Here is a 17,159-nt window from a genome sequence, read left to right on the forward strand (position 1 = left end):
CGGTGCCACAATGAAAAAAATCGCTGCAATATGATTACTTTTAAAAAAAATTCTCCGCCATCTTTAAATTACATATTTACAGAATATTAATCGATTTAGGTAAAAATAAAAAAAGACACTGAATATTGGTTTGCAGTTTTTAATGTCAAAATTGTGGTAATTTTGTAAAAAAAAATTAGAAACTAAAGTTATGTAGGTGTGTACACCAGTGTTGTACACATGTTATGTAGGTGTGTACACCAGTGTTGTACACATGTTATGTAGGTGTGTACACCAGTGTTGTACACATGTTATGTAGGTGTGTACACCAGTGTTGTACACATATTATGTAGGTGTGTACACCAGTGTTGTACACATGTTATGTAGGTGTGTACACCAGTGTTGTACACACGTTATATAGGTGTGTACACCAGTGTTGTACACATGTTATGTAGGTGTGTACACCAGTGTTGTACACACGTTACGTAGCCATGTACACCAGTGTTAAACACACACACAGAAACACAAACACACACACACACATACACACGCCTTATCACAACAGCTTCCATGGCAGAATATACAAAGCCTGTCGTTGAGATTTATGCTGAGTAGCATTCAGTTGATTGTATGAGGGGTATCAGTCCCCTTGCCTTATCTCCCTCTGCATTCATAATGACCTGTGAGAGAGAGAGAGAGAGAGAGAGAGAGAGAGAGAGAGAGAGAGAGAGAGTACTTCCTTCCCCACCCCTCCTCTCCCTCCCCCCTCGCCTCCACACATATATAACACCTTTATCGGCTGTTATAAACTCAAACATCAACTCTGACAGTGACGGACACTGCTTTTAATATTTATTTTTGTGTCTGAACGTTCCGTATGACTATTTTTTTTTTGGTGATTCAAGTTAAAAGTACAGAAATGAATGCGTTTTTACCCCCACCAGATATTACCACGAAATGAGTTGCATTTCAGGGGGGTAATATTCTGAGTGAATACTAGTAGGGGAAATAGTGTAATAGTTTTGGTAATGGTCACGTCTGTTCTTCCTTCTCTAGGCAAATTGGCCTCAAGGAAGCACATGTACCATCATTCACCCAACTGCCGTTTTTTCTTCAGGAGTGCACGAACGGTATGCTAAACAGAGGCCATCTTACCAATCTCTGAGAGTGCAGGCACTTTACTTTCTAACCTCCAGAGCTCAAGTCAGCTCTAACATGTTAGGTAAAAGGATACAAGTGCAACTAATGCGATATTTTTATTGTGGCAACGTTTCGCTCTCCAGGAGGTTTGTCAAGCTGCTGCAAACAATACAGGGAGACAGAGGGTATATATGGGTATTAGAGCGAGGTGCAAGGCATAGTATAATCGTTGTAGGTAGTAGTAATAATACTACTAGTAGTACTAGTTGTAGTGGTGGTAGAAACTATGTGACGTCGGCGTTTATTGTTTTAAAGATGCTCGCCAATACTACTGAGATGATGTTTCTGCCTTTATTCACTTTAATTGTGTTAGAAATGGCGACACTGATACAGCTCTAACATGCTTAAACGCGACTGCTGGATGCGCAAGCCTCTACCTCTTAAAACTTCCTACACCCCTTCCATTCCTTCCCGGTAGAACGTCTTACCTTCCTGGTAGGACCTCTTACCTTCCTGGTAGGACCTCTTACCTTCCTGGTAGGACCCCTTGCCTTCCTGGTAGGACCTCTTACCTTCCTGGTAGGACCCCTTACCTTCCTGGTAGGACCTCTTACCTTCGTGGTAGGACCTCTTACCTTCCTGGTAGGACCTCTTACCTTCCTGGTAGGACCTCTTACCTTCCTGGTAGGACCTCTTACCTTCCTGGTAGGACCTCTTACCTTCCTGGTAGGACCTCTTACCTTCCTGGTAGGACCTCTTACCTTCCTGGTAGGACCTCTTACCTTCCTGGTAGGACCTCTTACTTTCCTGGTAGGACCTCTTACCTTCCTGGTAGGACCTCTTACCTTCCTGGTAGGACCTCTTACCTTCCTGGTAGGACCTCTTACCTTCCTGGTAGGACCTCTTACCTTCCTGGTAGGACCTCTTACCTTCCTGGTAGGACCTCTTACCTTCCTGGTAGGACCTCTTACCTTCCTGGTAGGACCTCTTACTTTCCTGGTAGGACCTCTTACCTTCCTGGTAGGACCTCTTACCTTCCTGGTAGGACCTCTTACCTTCCTGGTAGGACCTCTTACCTTCCTGGTAGGACCTCCCTTACCTTCCTGGTAGGACCTCTTGCCTTCCTGGTAGGACCTCTTACCTTCCTGGTAGGACCTCTTACCTTCCTGGTAGGACCTCTTACCTTCCTGGTAGAGCCTCTTACCTTCCTGGTAGGACCTCTTACCTTCCTGGTAGAACCTCTTACCTTCCTGGGAGGACCTCTTACCTTCCTGGTAGGACCTCTTACCTTCCGGGTAGGACCTCTTACTTTCCTGGTAGGACCTCTTACCTTCCTGGTAGGACCTCTTACCTTCCTGGTAGGACCTCTTACCTTCCTGGTAGGACCTCTTACCTTCCTGGTAGGACCTCTTACCTTCCTGGTAGGACCTCTTACCTTCCTGGTAGGACCTCTTACCTTCCTGGTAGGACCTCTTACTTTCCTGGTAGGACCTCTTACCTTCCTGGTAGGACCTCTTACCTTCCTGGTAGGACCTCTTACCTTCCTGGTAGGACCTCTTACCTTCCTGGTAGGACCCCTTACCTTCCTGGTAGGACCTCTTACCTTCCTGGTAGGACCTCTTACCTTCCTGGTAGGACCTCTTACCTTCCTGGTAGGACCTCTTACCTTCCTGGTAGAGCCTCTTACCTTCCTGGTAGGACCTCTTACCTTCCTGGTAGAACCTCTTACCTTCCTGGGAGGACCTCTTACCTTCCTGGTAGGACCTCTTACCTTCCGGGTAGGACCTCTTACTTTCCTGGTAGGACCTCTTACCTTCCTGGTAGGACCTCTTACCTTCCTGGTAGGACCTCTTACCTTCCTGGTAGGACCTCTTACCTTCCTGGTAGGACCTCTTATCTTCCTGGTAGGACCTCTTACCTTCCTGGTAGGACCTCTTACCTTCCTGGTAGGACGTCTTACCTTCCTGGTAGGACCTCTTACCTTCCTGGAGGACCTCTTACCTTCCTGGTAGGACCTCTTACCTTCCTGGTAGGACCTCTTACCTTCCTGGTAGAACCTCATCTTAAAACTATGTATGGATCCTGCCTCCACTACATCATTCTCCAGATTGTTCCTCTTCCTGACAACTCCATAACTGAAGAAATACTTCCTAACAACCCTGTGACTCATCTGAGATTTCAACTTCCAGTTGTGACCCCTTGTTGCTGTGTCTCAACTCTGAAACATTGTGTGTGTGTGTGTGTGTGTGTGTGTGTGTGTGTGTGTGTGTGTGTGTGTGTGTGTGTGTGTGTGTGTGTGTGTGTGTGTGTGTGTATGTGTGTGTGTGTGTGTATGTCTATGTGTGTATGTGTGTGTGTGTATATGTGTGTGTGTGTGTGTGTATGTGTGTGTGTATGTGTGTTTATATGTGTGTGTGCACTCACCTATTTGTACTCACCTATTTGTGGTTGCAGGGGTCGAGTCATAGCTCCTGGCCCCGCCTCTTCACTGATTGCTACTAGGTCCTCTCTCTCCCTGCTCCATGAGCTATATCATACCTCGCCTTAAAACTATGTATGGTTCCCGCCTCCACTACTTCACTTTCTAGGCTATTCCATGGCTTGACTACTCTATGACTGAAGAAATACTTCCTAACATCCCTTTGATTCATCTGAGTCTTCAACTTCCAATTGTGACCTCTTGTGTCTGTGTCCTATCTCTGGAACATCCCGTCTTTGTCCACCTCGTCTATTCCGCGCAGTATTTTATATGTCGTTATCATGTCTCCCCTGACCCTCCTGGCCTCCAGTTTCGTCAGGCCGATTTCCCTCAACCTTTCTTCGTAGGACAATCCCCGTAGCTCTGGGACTAGTCTTGTTGCAAACCTTTGCACTTTCTCTAATTTCCTGACGTGCTTTACTAGGTGTGGATTCCAAACTGGTGCTGCATACTCCAGTATGGGCCTGACGTAAATGGTATACAGAGTCTTGAACGACTCCTTACTGAGGTATCGGAACGCTATCCGTAGGTTTGCCAGGCGCCCGTATGCTGCAGCAGTTATCTGATTGATGTGCGCCTCAGGAGATATGCTCGGTGTTATACTCACCCCCAGATCTTTTTTCTTGAGTGAGGTTTGCAGACTTTGGCAATCTAAACTATATTGTGTCTGCGGTCTTCTTTGCCCTTCCCCAATCTTCATGACTTTGCATTTGGCAGGGTTAAATTCAAGGAGCCAGTTGCTGGACCAGGCTTGTAGCCTGTCCAGGTCTCTTTGTAGTCCTGCCTGATCCTCATCCGATTTGATTCTTCTCATTAACTTCACATCGTCCGCAGACAAGGACACTTCTGTGTGTGTGTGTGTGTGTGTGTGTGTGTGTGTGTGTGTGTGTGTGTGTGTGTGTGTGTGTGTGTGTGTGTGTGTGTGTGTGTGTGTGTGTGTGTGTGTGTGTGTGTGTGTGTGTGTGTGTGTGTGTGTGTGTGTGTGTGTGTGTGTGTGTGCCACCGTGAGCGCTTGCGTGTGTGTTTACCACGTAGTGAAGGGGACACTGCCTTCAGTATGTGCTGTGACTCTCTCCAGTTCGGCAGCTGAGCTGCTCCAACCACTCTCCTCGGGTACTTAAGGCAGCCCGTGTCCCAACCTCTAGCTTTGCAACCCCCAGACTCCAGCTCTGCAACCCCCTGGTCTCTACCTCTTGGTCTACACATCACGTGCTAAAAAAAAGTGCATCTCAGATCCTCCAACAAATCCAACAAATTACTCTTCGTTACGACTCAAACTTTACATTAAAATAAAGTGCCAACCTAATGATTCATTATTAACATTGGTGTACCTCAAGCAGGCCAGAAGCTGCGTATGGAAATTGCTCCTGGTAAGTGTTTATTTGCCTTGTTTTTGCTTATTTTAACATTTTTTAAATTGCTGGTGCTCTGGGCAAACCCCCCATGCATGTTTATCAAGCAATTCAGTCGCCAATAAACATCAGTATCGAGCTGTTAATAACATCTGGAGATGTTGACACGCAAATTGAAAGCAAACATTAGGAATGTTGTATCCTGGGAAAAATATTAAGGTGCCAGCGTAGGATAGCATAGCACGACATGGGAAAGTTTAGCACAGCATAGGTAAGTATAGCACAGTACAGAGAAGTATAGCACAGTACAGGTAAGTATAGCACAGTACAGAGAAGTATAGGGAAGCATAGCAGCAGCACACAAAGGCACACACAGCACAGGAAGCATATAACAGCACAGGAAGCATAGCACAGCACAGGGAAGGCTTTAGATGGAAAGCACTGAGTACAGGGAAGCATAGCACAGCACAGGGGCTGATAGCACAGTACAGGGAAGTATAGCACAGTACAGGGAAGTATAGCACAGTACAGGGAAGTATAGCACAGTACAGGGAAGTATAGCACAGTACAGGGAAGTATAGCACAGTACAGGGAAGTATAGCACAGTACAGGGAAGTATAGCACAGTACATGGTGGAAGCATGAAAGACAGTACAGGGAAGTATAGCACAGCAATAGGAAGCAGCACAGCACAAGGAAGTATTAGCACAGCACAGGAAGTACAGCACAGCACAGGGAAATACAGCACAGCACAGGGAAGCATAGCACAGCACAGGGAAGATAGCACAGCACAGGACGTATAGCACAGCACAGTGAAAGCATAGCACAGCACAGGAAGACAGCACAGCATTATGGAAGCATAGCACAGCACAGGGAATGATAGCACATATTGGTGGAAGCATATACAGCACAGGGACGTATACACAGCACAGGAAGCATAACAAGGCATTGGTGGAAGCATTGTTACAATGTTAATATGGCCATAGCACAGCACATGCAGCATACACTGCATAGGAAGCATAGCACAGCACAGGAAGCATAGCACAGCACAGGAAGCATAGCACAGCATTAGGGAAGCATAATCAGGATAGGAAGCATAACACAGCATAGGGAAGCATAGCACAGCACAGGAAGCCATAGCACAGCACAAGGAAGCATAGCACAGCACAGGAATGATAGCACAGCAGGAAGCATAGCACAGCACAGGGGAAGCATAGAAACAGCAGGGGGCTTACAGCACAGCACAGAGAAGCTATTGAAAGCACAGCACAGGAAGCATAGCACAGCACAGGAAGCATAGCTAACAGCACAGGAAGCATAGCACACAGCACACAAGCATAGCACAGTACAGGGAAGTATAGCACAGTACAGGGAAGTATAGCACAGTACAGGGAAGTATAACACAGGATAGGGAAGTATAACACAGCATAGGGAAGTATAGCACAGTACAGGGAAGCATAGCACAGTACAAGGAAGTATAGCACAGTACAGGAAGGCAAACACAGCAGGGAAGATAGCACAGCACAGGAAGCATAGCACAGCACAGGGGCGACAGCACAGCATAGGAAGCATACACAGCACAGTGGAAGCAACACAGCATAGGGAAGCATAGCACAGCATTATGGAAGCATAGCATGTTATCATGGGAAGCTTACAGCACACACAGGAAGACAACACAGCATAGGAAGCATAGCACTGTTATTAGGAAGCATAAACACAGCACAGGCTATGAGCACAGCACAGGAAGCATGTTAACAGCATGAGGAAGCATAGCACAGCACAGGGAAGCACAACACATCACAGGGAAGACATACACAGCACAGAGGAGCATATAGCACAGCACAGGGAAGCATAGCACACAGCACAGGGAAGCATAACCACAGCACAGGGAAGCATAGCACAGCACAGGGAAGATAGCACAGACAGGGAAGCATAGCACAGCACAGGAAGCATAGCACAGAAGGGAAGAGAGTACACATAGGGAAGCATAGCACAGCACAGGAATATTAGCACAAGCATAGGAAGCATATACAGCAATATGGGGGCTTACAGCACAGCACAGGAAGCATAGCACAGCATAGGAAGCATAGCACAGCACAGGGAAGCGAAGCAGCACAGCACAGGCCATGAAAGACAGCATTAGGAAGCATAGCACAGCACAGGAAGACAGCACAGCACAGGAAGCATAACACAGCATAGGGGGCCAGAAAGTGCAGCACAGGGGCCATACACAGCACAGGGAAGCATAGCACAGCACAGGAAGGCTTATAGCACAGCACAGGAAGCATAGCACAGCACAGGGAAGATAAAGCACAGCACAGGGAAGCATAACACAAACATAGGGAAGTATATGAAAGCACAGCATGGGTAAGATAGCACACAGGGAAGCATAGCACAGCACACTGAACTGAGCAGCACAGCACATGGAAGCAGCACAGCACAGGGAAGCCATAGCACAGCACAGGAAGCATAGCACAGCACAGGGTAGCTACAGCACTGTTATTATGGGGCTTATTGTTAATAGGTGCACAGGAAGCATAGCACAGCACAGTGTGGAAGGCAGCACAGCAGGAAGTATAGCACAGTATAGGGAAGTATAGCACAGCATGAGGAAGTATAGCACAGCACAGGGAATAGATAACACAAGACAGGGAAGCACATATAATGGGTAAGCATAGCACAGCACAGGAAGCATAGCACAGCACACAGCGCTACAGCACAGCACAGGGCTTATAGCACAGCACAGGAAGAGCAGCACAGCACAGGAAGCATGAGCACAGTACAGTGGCCATAGCACAGCACAGGCTTACAGCACAGCAATATGGGAAGCATAGCACAGCGCAGGAAATTTGATAGCACAGTACAGGGAAGCATGTTAATAAGTGCAGGAAGCATAGCCACAGCACAGGAAGCAGCACAGCACAGGAAGCATAGCACAAGCATAGGGAAGCATAGCACAGCACAGGAATACAATCAATAAGCATAGGGAAGATACAGCACAGCACAGGGAAGCATAGCACAGCACAGGAAGCATAGCACAGCACAGGAAGCATAGCAGCACAGGGAAGCATGGCACAGCACAGGGAAGATAGCACAGTACAGGGAAGACAGCACAGCACAGGAAGCATAGCACAGCACAGGGAAGAGAGCCACAGCACAGGAAGCATAGCACAGCACAGGGAAGCATAGCACAGCACAGGAAGCATAGCACAGCACAGGGAAGCAGCAACAGCACAGGAAGCATAACACAGCACAGGAAGCAACAGCACAGCACAGGAAGCATAGCACAGCATAGGAAGCATAGCACAGCACAGGAAGCATAAATCACAGAGCAGGGAAGCATAGCACAGCACAGGGGGCCACAGCACAGCACATGGAAGCATAAGAGCACAGCACAGGAAGCATAACACAGCACAGGAAGCATAGCAAAGCACAGGAAGATAGTACGTTATTAGGAAGCATAGCACAGCACAGGAAGATACATTAGATAGGAAGTATAGCACAGCATAGGAAGCATAGCACAGCACAGGGTAGCATAGGACAGCACAGGGGGCCATAGCACAGCACAGGAAGCATAGCACAGCATAGGAAGCATAGCACACACAGGAAGCATAACACAGCATAGGAAGCACAGCACAGCACAGGAAGCATAGCACAGCACAGGAAGCATAAAGCACAGCATAGGGAAGCAGAGCACAGCACAGGGAAGCATAACACAGCATAGGAAGATAGCATACACAGGAAGCATAGCACAGCATAGGAAGTATAAGCACAGCACAGGAAGCATAATCACAGACAGGAAGCATAGCCACAGCATAGGGAAGCTATAGCACAGCACAGGAAGTATAGCACAGCATAGGGAAGTATAGCACAGTACAGGGAAGTATAGCACAGTACAGGGAAGTATAACACAGCATAGGGAAGTATAGCACAGTACAGGGAAGTATAGCACAGCATAGGGAAGTATAGCACAGTACAGGGAAGTATAACACAGCATAGGGAAGTATAGCACAGTACAGGGAAGTATAGCACAGTACAGGGAAGTATAGCACAGTACAGGGAAGTATAGCACAGTACAGGGAAGTATAGCACAGCATAGGGAAGTATAGCACAGTACAGGGAAGTATAGCACAGTACAGGGAAGTATAGCACAGCATAGGGAAGTATAGCACAGCCTGGGTAAGTATAGCACAGTACAGGGAAGTATAGCACAGTACAGGGAAGTATAGCACAGTACAGGGAAGTATAACACAGTATAGGGAAGTATAGTAATGTTATTGTGGGGAAGTATAGCACAGTACAGGGAAGTATAGCACAGTACAGGGAAGTATAGCACAGTACAGGGAAGTATAGCACAGTACAGGGAAGTATAGCACAGTACAGGGAAGTATAGCACAGCATAGGGAAGTATAGCACAGTACAGGGGGCTTATAGCACAGCACACAGCTTACAGCACAGCACAGGAAGCATAGCACAGCACAGGGTGGGGCCATAGCACAGCACAAGGAAGCATAGCACAGCACAGGAAGCATAGCACAGTACAGGGTAGCCACAGCACAGCACAGGGAAGCATGAAGACCAGTACAGGAAGTATAGCACAGCACAGGACGTATAGCACACAGTGGAAGAGCACAGTACAGGCTAGCAGCACAGTACAGGGAAGTATAGCACAGTACAGGGAAGGATAGCACAGTACAGGGAAGTATAGCACAGTACAGGGATGTATAGCACAGTACAGGAAGCATACCACAACAGGGAAGAGAAAGACAGCACAGGGAATAGCACAGCACATGAAGACAGCACAGCATAGGGAAGCATAGCTACAGCACAGGAAGCATAGCACAGCACATGGGGCCAGCACAGTACAGGGAAGCATAACACAGGATAGGAAGCATAACACAGCATAGGAAGGCATATAACAGTACAGGGAAAGCCATACACAGTACACAGCTTACAGCACAGCACAGGAATGATAGAAAGCACAGCACAGGGGGCCATACAGCACAGCACAGGAAGCATAGAATCAGCACAGGGGGCTTACAGCACAGCACAGAGAAGTACAGCACAGCACAGGGTGCTTACAGCACAGCACAGGAAGCATGTTAACAGCACAGGGAAGCATAGCACCAGCACACAAATATAGCATTCAGCACAGGGAAGCATAGCACAGCATTGGTAAAGTACTGTTAAGTGGGTACTTACAACACAGGATATAAAGCATGTAAACACTAAGCACAGGGTGCCACAGCACAGCACAGGAAGCATAGCAATAAGCACAGGGAAGCATAGCACAGCACAGGAAGCATAACACAGCATAGGGAAGCAAGAGCACAGCACAGGAAGCATAGCACAGTACAGGGAAGCATATAATGTTAATAGGAAGCATAGCACAGCACAGGAAGCATAATCATAGCATAGGGAAGAGAAAGCACAGCACAGGAAGCATAGCACAGCACAGGAAGCATAGCACAGCATAGAAGCATAACACAGCATAGGAAGTATAGCACAAGATAGGAAGCATAACACAGCACAGGAAGCATAGCACAGCATTATGGAAGTATAGCACAGCACAGTGGGGCTTACAGCACAGCACAGGAAGCACAACACATCACAGTGGAAGCATAGCACAGCACAGACAAGCATAGCACAGCACAGGAAGCATTAGAGCTAACAGTACAGGAGCCATAACACAGCACAGGAAGCATAGCACAGCACAGGGTATTTACAGCACAGCAATAGGTGTAGCTTACAGTACAGCACAGGAAGCATAGCACAGCAAAGGGGCCATAGCACAGCATAGGAAGATAAAGCACAGCACAGGAAGCATAGCACAAGACAGGGTAAAGCATAGCACATACATGGAAGCATAGCACAGCACAGGAAGCACAGCACAGCATTAGGAAGACAGCACAAGTACAGGAAGCATAGCACAGCATTATGGGGCTATTAGCACAGCATAGGAAGCATAGCACAGCACAGGAAGCATAGCACAGCACAGGAAGCATAACACAGCATAGGAAGCAGAAGCAGTACAGGGAAGTATAGCACAGTACAGGGAAGTATAGCACAGTACAGGGAAGTATAGCACAGTACAGGGAAGTATAGCACAGCATAGGGAAGTATAGCACAGTACAGGGAAGTATAACACAGTATAGGGAAGTATAGCACAGTACAGGGAAGTATAGCACAGCATATGGGGCTTATAAAGCACAGCACAAGGAATCATAGCACAGCACAGGAAGCATAGCACATACATGGAAGTATAGCACAGCATGGGGAAGTATAGCACAGTACAGGAAAGTATAGCACAGCATATGGAAGTATAGCACAGCACAGGAAGCATAAAGCACAGCACAGGGCTTACAGCAATATGCAGTGGGCTATTAGCCACAGCACAGGAAGCATAGCACTACATAGGAAGCATAGCACAGCACAGGAATACAATCACTGTTAGGGAAGATAGCACAGCATGGGTAAGCATAGCACAGCACAGGAAAAAGACAGCACAGCACATGAAGCATAGCACAGCACAGGAAGTATAGCACAGCACAGGGAAGATAGCACAGCACAGGAAGCATAGCACAGCACAGTGGAAGCACAGCACAGCAGAGCTACAGCAGTGCAGGGTAAACACACAGCACAGCACAGGGAAGATAGCATTGCACAGGAAGACAGCACAGTGCAGGAAGCATGTTATACAGGAAGCATAGCAATGAGCAAGGGAAGCATAGAAATAAAAGACAGGGGCCACAGCACAGCACAGGCCATACAGTACAGCACAGCCATGAGCCACAGTACAGGGAAGTATAGCACAGTACAGGGAAGCATAGCACAGTACATGGGCTATTGTTATGCAGGAAGTATAGCACAGTACAGGAAAGTATAGCACAGCATAGGGAAGTATAGCACAGCATAGGGAAGTATAGCACAGCATGGGGAAGTATAGCACAGCATAGGGAAGTATAGCACAGCATAGGGAAGTATAGCACAGCATAGGGAAGTATAGCACAGCATAGGGAAGTATAGCACAGTACAGGGAAGTATAACACAGTATAGGGAAGTATAGCACAGCATGGGGGAAGTATAGCACAACATAGGGAAGTATAGCACAGCAGGAAGAGAGTACAGTCACAGGGAAGCATGGCACAGCACAGGCGCTATAGCATTGCGCACAGGAAGCATAGCACAGCACAGGAAGCACAGCACAGCACAGGAAGACAGCACAGCACAGGAAGCATAGCACAGCACAGGAAGCATAGCACAGACAGGGAAGCATATTAACAGCACAGGGGCGATAGCACAGCACAGGAAGCATAACACAGCACAGGAAGATAAAGCACAGCACAGGAAGCATAGCACAGACAGGAAGCATAGCCACAGCACAGGAATGATAACACAGCATAGGGAAGCAGAGCACAGCACAGGAAGCAGTGAGCACAGCACAGGGAAGTATAGCACAGCAAAGCATAACACAGCACAGGGAAGTATACAGCACAGGAAGTGGAAAAAGAAAGACAGCATAGGGAAGCATAGCATTGGTACAGGGCTTATACCACGGCATAGGGAAGCATACACAGCACAGGAAGCATAGCAGCACAGGAAGCACAGCACAGCACAGGAAGCATAGCAGCACAGGGAAGCATAGCACAGCACAGGAAGCATAGCACAGCACAGGAAGCATAACACAGATAGGGAAGCATAGCACAGGCTATGGAAGCCATACACAGCACAGGGAAGCATAGCACAGCAGGGAAGCATAGCACAGCACAGGAAGCATAACACAGCATAGGGAAGCACAGCACAGCACAGGAAGCATAGCACAGCATAGGAAGCATAGCACAGCACAGGAAGCATAACAGCACAGGGAAGCATGTGCCAATGTTACAGGGTACATAGCACACAGGGAAGCATAGCACACAGCATAGGAAGCATAGTACAGCATATGGAAGCATACATCACAGCACAGGAAGCATAACACAGCATAGGGAAGCATGCAGCATCAGTACAGGGAAGCATATGCCAATACACAGGGAAGCATAGCACAGCACAGGAAGCATAAATACTAGTACAGGAAGCATAGTACAGCACAGGCCATACACAGCATAGGTGAAGTATAGCACAGCACAGGAAGCATAACACAGCACAGGAAGCATAGCCAATACATAGGAAGTATAGCACAGCACAGGAAGCATAGCACTGAGGCCATGGAAACATAACACAGCATAGGGAAGCATAGCACAGCCTGGGTAAGATAGCACAGCATTATGGAAGCATAGTACAGCACAGGAAGCATAAAGCACAGCACAGGAAGTATAACACAGCATAGGAAGCATATAATACATAGGAAGCATAGTACAGCACAGGAAGCATAGCACAGCACAGGAAGTAATAGCACAGCATGAGGGTTACAGCCACTGTTATTACGAAGATGTTAACAGCACAGGAATACAGCACTGCACAGGCCATGAAAGCACAGCAGGCCGGGAAGATAGCACAGCACAGGAAGCATAGCACAGCACAGGAAGCATAGCACAGCAGCTGGAAGCATAGCACAGCACAGGGAAGCATAGCACAGCACAGGAAGCATAGCACAGCATGCAGGGAAGCATAGCACAGCACAGGGAAGCATATACCAGCACAGGAAGGATAGCACAGCACAGTGGAAGTACTAGCACAGCACAGGAAGCATAGCACAGCAGCTGGAAGCATAGCAGTACAGGGGCCATAGCACAGCACATGGCTATAGCACAGCACAGGAAGGATAGCACAGTACAGGCTTATGTTAACAGCAATAAGGAAAGCATGTTAATGGTACAGGAAGATAGCACAGCACAGGAAGCTAGAACGACAGCACAGGAAGCATAGCACAGCACAGGAATATTGAGCACAGGCCAGAGGTTAAGCAGCACAGCACAGGAAGCATATACACAGGAAGGATAGCATTGTACAGGAAGCATAACACAGCACAGGAAGATAGCACAGGGGCTTATAGCACAGCACAGCTATAGCACAGTACAGGAAAGTATACACAGCATAGGAAGCATAGCAATAAAACAGGAAAGTATAGCACATAGGGAAGATATATATACAGGAAGTAGCAATCACACAGCATAGGAAGTATAGTTACAGCATGGGGGAAGTATAGTAACAACACAGGGAAGCATGTTACCAGCATAGGAAGCATAGCACAGCATGATGGGGGCCAGCACAGCACAGGGGCATGAGAAAGTACGTTACTGGGGGCCATTGTTAACAGTTATTAGGAAGCATATACACAGCACAGGCAAGCATGTTACTGCTACGGCAAGCATAGCACAGCATAGGAAGCACAGCATAGCAATATAGCCATAACACAGCAGCAGGAAGCATACAACACATAAAGCATAGCACAGCATTATGGCGCCACATAATGTTACTACGCAGCTATTGAGCACTGAGCAATGGGGGAATGATGATATTGTTACGGGGGAAGCATAGCACAGCACATGGCGCTTATACAATGTTATTGTAGCTACAACACAGTTATTGTGGAAGCATAGCAATGTTAATGGGGGAAGCATAGCACAAGCAGGGAAATGCAGCACAGAACATACACACACCAGCATATGGTTATTGTTAATAAGCAGGGAAGAGAAGACAATTACATGTGGTGCTATTAGCACTGTAAACAGGTGCTTACAGCAATGTTACTGTAGCTGTTAATGTTAATGGGGAAGCATAGCCACAAAACAGTGGTTATCAATGTTATTGGCCAGCCACAGCACAGCACAATGGGGGAAGCATACAGCACAAAAATAGGAAAGCATGTTACGTTATTGTGTTTACAGCCATCGTTAATGGGAAGCATAGCACAAAACAGGAAAGCATAGTTACACAGCACTGGATAGCATACCACAGCATAAGAAAGTATAACGCAGCATAGGAATGTTTAAGACAACATAAGACAGCATAGCACAGTATACAACAGCATATGACAGCACACGACAACATTACAATATACGACAGCGTAAGACATTACGACGCCATACGACAGCACACGACAGTGTTACGACAGCATACTTCCCATTCCCCTACGACCCCTACGAATATATAGCGCTTCCCGACAAATATAAAACTATTGTATTCTCTTCACGTTAAATATTACTACCGGTTTATTATACACTATGTATAACAAACATTGTATTATGTCTATTCAATAATATTTTCCAATTGATTCTATTGAGATATTATTCACTTAGAGAATATTGTTCAGCCGGTAAATATTAATCAGTTTGTAAATATTAACTGGTAAATATCGCAGAATGATTTACGGTGAAGTTTTTTTTCACTGCCGGAAGTTGGGTTTTACACGCCGGAAGTTGTGTTTACGAGACTGGAAGTTGTATTTACATGGCCGGAAGTTGTGTTTACCTTACCGGAACTTCTTTGCACGTCCGTAAGTTGTGTTTTCGAGACTGGAAGTTGTATTTACACGATCGGAAGTTGTGCTTACCCAGCCGGAAGTTCTTTTCACAGCCGTAAGTTGCGTTAACACAACCGGATGTTATGTTTCCACAGTCGGTAATTTATTTACAGTTCTGTAAATGGCTTTAAACTACCGGAAGTTGTGTTTATACACCCGGAAGCTTCATTTATATGACCGGAAGTTGTGTTTATAAGGCCGGAAGTTGTGTTGACTCAACCGGAAGTTGCTGAAACATTTAAGTGGAACAGAAGAAAATTCGCTGAAAGTCCTGACCTTTCAGTAAAGTAAATAAACAAAGGTCAGACGGTAGTTACAGAACATAATGAGGGTCAGACGGTAGTTACAGAACATAATGAGGGTCAGACGGTAGTTACAGAACATAATGAGTGTCAGACGGTAGTTACAGAACATAATGAGGGTCAGACGGTAGTTACAGAACATAATGAGGGTCAGACGGTAGTTACAGAACATAATGAAGGTCAGACGGTAGTTACAGAACATAATGAGGGTCAGACGGTAGTTACAGAACATAATGAGGGTCAGACGGTAGTTACAGAACATAATGAGGGTCAGACGGTAGTTACAGTACATAATGAAGGTCAGACGGTAGTTACAGAACATAATGAGGGTCAGACGGTAGTTACAGAACATAATGAGGGTCAGACGGTAGTTACAGAACATAATGAGGGTCAGACGGTAGTTACAGAACATAATGAAGGTCAGACGGTAGTTATTAAAAGAGAAAGAAACCCTGGAGGCGGGTACACAGGTGTTGATGAAGGTTGTTGATAACAAGAAGTGTAGGAACGTTTCTCTTCTTGACTCAGATCTGGTTATATCTCACTGAATATAACGATAATAATAAATGTAGAGCGGCGGAAGTGTTGTAGGAAGTATTTGCAAATTATCTTAATCACGGAATCTCCCATTTCTCCCAGTTTGTATTTCTCGAATATTTCATCAGCCAGTAATCAAGACGTTTCACCCTGGGCAGCAATTAACCCTTCCATTCTTTTTGGAAAAAGTGCAGCGGATGACAGGGATCCCTGCCTCTGATGTAACTTAATCACTTGCTACTGTATATTTGGCAAGCAGTTCCACACTAGCACGTTTCCCAAGATAACTGTATCTAATAGTGCTGCAAGTACTAAGGTTCTGCCCTATTTGTGACACAGTGTCCATTCTACGATCTCCACCTCTCATTGCAGCCCTTGGGAAATACACTGGCAGCCTCCTCTTCTTCCTGTCCATGTTACAAGACACTCACTCCATCATCCTAGGGACGAACCCCCCCCATGTCCTCTCCCCATCCGTGCTGCAACGTGCTCTGTTATGTTGTTTCTTAAGAAATGTACTTGTATATTGTTTACAATTCGCAGAACAGGCGAAACATTCACAAACACTAATTTCAAGTCGAGATTCGAACCTACGCAACTTGGAGCAATGTACGCAGTGCTCTACCAAGGTATTGGACTAGTGTCGTAAGGTGGTGGAGCACTGCGTACCTTGTTTCAAGGTGCGTAAGTTCGAATCTCCTTCAACCTGAGATTAGTGTTTGTGAATATTTGTATAAATTGAGGAAAATACACAAGCAGGCTGAAACACTGTGTTGCTCTCTTCATGTGTGTGTTCCTCAGCCCATCAACAAGTGTCCACTATATTGTGTTGTTTCATTCAACACTCATACCTTAATTATATACCTTAATATTATATCTTGCTTCAATATATAAAACGCAGAACGAGTG

The 17,159-nt window shown here is 46.4% G+C and overlaps 1 protein-coding gene across 1 annotated transcript in view; it reads left to right on the forward strand.

The window, feature by feature from the left end:
* The first annotated feature begins 4,661 nt into the window (after positions 1–4,661).
* The window catches only part of LOC128700145 (G-protein coupled receptor dmsr-1-like), a 110,269-nt gene continuing 97,771 nt past the window's right edge, over positions 4,662–17,159 (forward strand). Inside the window, exon 1 of the mRNA XM_053793119.2 lies at positions 4,662–4,968. The gene's annotated coding sequence lies outside the window, so the exon portion shown is untranslated. The remainder of the gene's footprint in view (positions 4,969–17,159) is intronic.

The sequence above is a fragment of the Cherax quadricarinatus genome, chromosome 74 (genome assembly GCF_038502225.1).
Source record: "Cherax quadricarinatus isolate ZL_2023a chromosome 74, ASM3850222v1, whole genome shotgun sequence".
Lineage (NCBI taxonomy): Eukaryota > Metazoa > Arthropoda > Malacostraca > Decapoda > Parastacidae > Cherax > Cherax quadricarinatus.